The sequence below is a fragment of the Populus euphratica genome, unplaced genomic scaffold (genome assembly GCF_000495115.2).
Source record: "Populus euphratica unplaced genomic scaffold, PopEup_1.0 scaffold685.1, whole genome shotgun sequence".
Lineage (NCBI taxonomy): Eukaryota > Viridiplantae > Streptophyta > Magnoliopsida > Malpighiales > Salicaceae > Populus > Populus euphratica.
Window position 1 is genome coordinate 113,819 of NW_011500554.1, and position 5,161 is coordinate 118,979.

Genomic DNA, 5,161 nt, shown 5'->3' on the forward strand with positions numbered 1-5,161 from the left:
TACTACTACTATTACTACTACTACTACTACTACTATTACTATTATTATTATTATTATTATTATTATTATTATTATTGTTGTTGTTGTTATTGTTATTATTATTATTCTAGTTGTTGTTGTTATTGTTATTATTGTTGTTATTGTTGTTATTGTTGTTTATAATTGTTGTTTATAATTTATACAATTAACCTCCCTGTGGTTCGACCCCGGTCTTGCCGGGTTATTTATTACTTCGACACTCCTGCACTTGGGAGAAGACATCAATCTTTTAGTCGTGTCATCTGGACTTCTAGAACTCCAGATATGGGCCAAACACTGAACAGTGCTTGGGTTAGAGGACAGATTCGGACTGGTTTTTGTTGCTATAATTTGGACCTAGAAATGGCATTTTTAAGTCTTGGGCTCCATTGAAAGTTGTAGGCCTATGTCTTACCTTTCCATCCATATAAAGTAGACCTAAATCTGAGATCTACAGCTCTAGATATGACCCAATTACCGAACAGTGTTCCGGTTTGGATTGCACCGACATCTCTTTTCTAAGTTTGGTCATCTATTTGTCCTTTCAATTTCAGTTCTTAAATTCATCAATCAATCCTTTCATTTATGTGATAGGCCTGTATTTAAAATGAACATTTACCACAAATTATAGGTATCTTATATTATTAGATACATTATTATAAAACACTTAAAGGTATTTTATATTATTAGATATATTATTATAAAATATGCTTTTGTTAAGGAGTTATTAATACTTCAAGTGCAAAATGATGACATTAAACCTTGATAAAAAAATACACTTTTAAGTACTAATCACACCCCCCAACCAGCTTGTTACTAGTTTATAGTAATCAAAGCGTTAAAATAGAAAAACAATTTGCAAATTCCACAAAGCAAGGTATTCATCATTCAACTTCCATTAATCTATCTAGATAAACAAACTCTCATTAAATTTATATATCTGCTCAATACCTCTTAACAAGATATTAACAAACCTTTTTTTTATTTTCAATATATCAACACATAATTAAGGGGCTTTTCTTGGAAGAAAACAAAATTTTTGTTTTAATGTTTAAGGTTAACTTCATTGGGTTGAGATTATTATTATTATTGTTTCTTTTGTTTAAAAAAAATATATATGCATATAACTTAAAATATCATGCATCTTTAACCCCATGTAACGAGCTTTCAGCTAATGACTGCCAGACCAGTTGGTCTTAGGGCATTAGGTGTTGAGACACCCCTACAAGCTTAGTAGCTCGGGTCACAGATACTGATACGTAGATAGTACAATGTTTGATTCCCTTAAGCTTTTCTCCTCAATCCATGTAACAAGCGTTGGGCCAATAGCTTTCTCTCTTTGTATTTTTTTGTAATGTTTATGCTTTGCTTTCATTAATATCAAGTTTATGCCTTTCATTTCCTTTCATTTACTTAGTTATCTTTTATCTTATTTATGTTCTTATTTTGTTTATTTATTCTTCTTTCTTTCATTATGTCTAGCGAAGTTTATTATGTCAAGGTGAAAAGGTTACACTAATGGTGGAAGAATAAGTATAGTGTAAACTTAATATGGACTTTAACGTTTGATACTAACATGTTTTGTATTTGTTATCTTGTTCACTCTTTAATACTTTGCTTGTTAAATGATTAATCTTGATTTATGTTGTATAACACTTGGTACAATAAATGCTTGGCACTTTCATAGTTCATATTGTATGGTATAACCGACACCTGAGCTATGAAAGGAACTTGATTTGTTGTTAACATAAGTTATAATCATGAATGCTTGACGAGATTTACAAGTACTAGCATTAATCGAATAAAATGACTAATGTAATCATGTTAACAATCTATAATCTAATTGGAACCTCCTTTGTGTGTGGTTTCTGATTGAAAAATAAGAGTTTATACTATACTTGTTTGACATACCATTAGTGGAACTTCTAACCTTGACATTTGTTATTATCATTGTTTAATCGTTACATTAATATTCCATCTCAAAGTTCTCTTCTTCTTCTTCTTCTCCTTTTTCTTTATTATTGTTATTATTATTATTACTATTATTATTATTAGTATTACTACAATTGTTATTACTATTATTATTGTTGTTGTTGTTATTGTTGTTGTATTATTGTATTTATAATTTGTACAATTAACCTCCCTGTGGTTCGACCCCAGTCTTGCCGGGTTATTTATTACTCCGACACTCCTGCACTTGGGAGAAGACATCAATCTTTTCGTCGTGTCAAGTTTTTGGCGTCGTTGCCGGGGAGGTAAGTTCTTGTATAAATTATAGTAGTTATTTTATTTTCTCTTTTCACTTTTCTTGTATATAACTTTGTTTCTTTTCTCCTGTTTCTTCTTCTTTTGTTTTCCTTTTCCTTTTATTCTATTCCTACACGTGCATGAGAGTGTGGTCACGTACATCAAGTGGTAGACTTTGTAGGGTATCTGACACGATCAAAGAGTTGATGTCTTATCCCAAGTGCAGGAGTGTCAAAGTAAAATAACCCGGCAAGACCGGGGTCGAACCACAGGGAGGTGAATTATATAAATTACAAATAAAGAAAAAGATTTAAAGAGAATAATAACAGAAAAGGAGTTGAAGAAAGTTTTGGGATATGATATTGATGTAAGAATTAAACAATAACAAAACATATGTCAAGGTTATAGGATTCACTAATGGTATTTCAAATAAATATAATATAAACTCTTTTTATTACTCAACTAGAAACCACACACAAAGGAAGTTCTAATCGGATGATTTCTCATTATTAGCTCATTATAAATTACTAACATGATCATATTAATTATCTTATCTAAGTAATACCATACTTATAAATATCATCAAGCATTCATGTTGCTAGTTTATGTTAATAACAAATCAAGTTCCTATCATAATAACGATGTCGGCCGAAAACTATGAAGGATCAAGCATTTGATGTACCAAATATTATACAACACAAATCTAAATTAACCATTTAATAAGCAAGGTATTAAGAATTAGTAAGATAAAAAGATAAAACATGTTAATAACAATCTTTCTTGGATATAAACATTTAAAGCTCATGTTGAGTTTATATTATACCTATTCTAACACCATTAGAGAAACCTTTTCACCTTGACATAATTAACTTAGCTAAACATTAAGAAGGAGAAAAACATAAATAAGCAATATAAGAACATAAACATAATATAAGCTAACTAAGAATAAGAAAGGAAATGAAAGAGCATAAACAAGAGATTACTATAGCATGAAAGAAAACTTGAACATTACAAAGATGTAGAGAGAAAGCAAGAAGATAACTTTGATCTGAAAATTAATATGACTAAATACATGGACAATGCCTCCTTTTATAGGCTAAGTTTCAGAACTATTGATTGATTGAAGAATTGGTGGGCATCCATTGATTTGGTGGCTGGTTTTTGACATTAATGGCTGCTGTTTTTTTGATATTGTGGGCTGATTTTTGATATTATTGGCTGGCCAAAACGTCATTGCTCACATCAGAATTATAGCCAACTGAATTGTGGAAGCTGTGGGCAATTGTCTCAGCTTTCCATAAAAAAAAACCAGAGCTCATTTGGATTTCTAGAACTCAAGATATGAGCCAAAAACCGAATAGTGCTTGAGCTGCAGGACAGCTTCCGACGTCTTCGTTGTTGCTAAGATTTGGGCTTGAAAACGGCAGAACTGAGTCTTTGACTTCATATGAAAGTTGTAGGTCTATGTCTTACCTTTCCATCGATATAAAATGGACCTAAATATGATATCTACAGCTCCAGATATGATCAAATTACTGAACGGTGTTCGAGTTTGGAATGCACCAACAACACTTTGCTAAGTTTGGCCTTCTTTTTATCCTTTCAATTTCAATCCTTAAACTCATCAATCAATCCTTTTATTTATGTGATAGACCTGCATTTAGGATGAACATTTACCATGAATTAAAGGTATATTATATTTTTAGACTTGCTAATATAAAACATGCTTTTGTTAGGGAATTTAATGATACTTTAGGTGCAATATGATGACATAAATCCTTAATGAGAATGCACTTTTAAGTACTAATCACACCCGCCAACCAGCTTATTACTAGTCCCTAGTAATCAAAGCATTAAAATAGAAAAATAATTTGCAAATACCACAAAGCAAGGCATTCATCATTTAACTTCTATTAATCTATCCAGATAAACAAACTCTCATTAAATTTATATATCTGCTTAATACCTCTTAAACAAGATATTAGTAAACCTTCTTTTGGTGCTAAATAAATCAAAACATAGCTATGGAGCTTTTCATGGAAGAAAACAAAATTTTTGTTTTAATGTTTAAGGTTAACTTCCTTGGGTTGGGATTGTTATCTTTTTTTTTTTTTTTTTTTTGAAAGCAAGAATTTATAGCACAATGTATCCTGAACCCATGTAACGAGCTTTCGGCTAATGACTCCCAAACCAGTTGGTCTTAGGGCATCAGGTGTTGAGACACCCCTACGAGCTTAGTAACTCGGGTTGCAAATACTGATATGTAGATAGTGCAGTGTTTGATTCCCTTAAGCTTTCTCCTCAACCCATGTAACAAGCACTGGGCCAATAACTCCCAAGTCAGTTGACTTTAGGGTACTAGGTGTTCAAACACCCCTTAGGGCTTATTTGCTTAAGTCAAGGAGGCTACAAAACCAAACTTATCTACTTTGTTTTTATTTTCTTTTTTTTTTGTTTTTTTTTTGCATATTATATTATATCCCTTTCCCTTAGTTGTTACCTTTAACAAAAGAACACAAATAATGTAATAATCCAATATGCAACCCACAATCATATGTTCGAGTGTGTGTGTGAAAATGAAGGTTTAAAAATACTTGTTAGATGGGCATATAAACAGAATCTATAGATAGCAATCCAAGAGTTTGTAAACCTGAATATTTCAAGAAGTATTATAATAGATCTTGTTAAGAATGTTTACTAAGATGCGTCTCAAGAGTCACTAAAGTTCCTCTATTACTCTACCATCCTAGTAACAATAGTTTTGCAAATGGTTTAAATAATAGAATTTTTTTTTTTTAATATCAACTACTACCCTCTCCCCCCAACCAAAACAAGACATTGTCCTCAATGTTCTAAGCAAAAAGATAAGAGTGTAGAAGATATCACTTGAAACAGC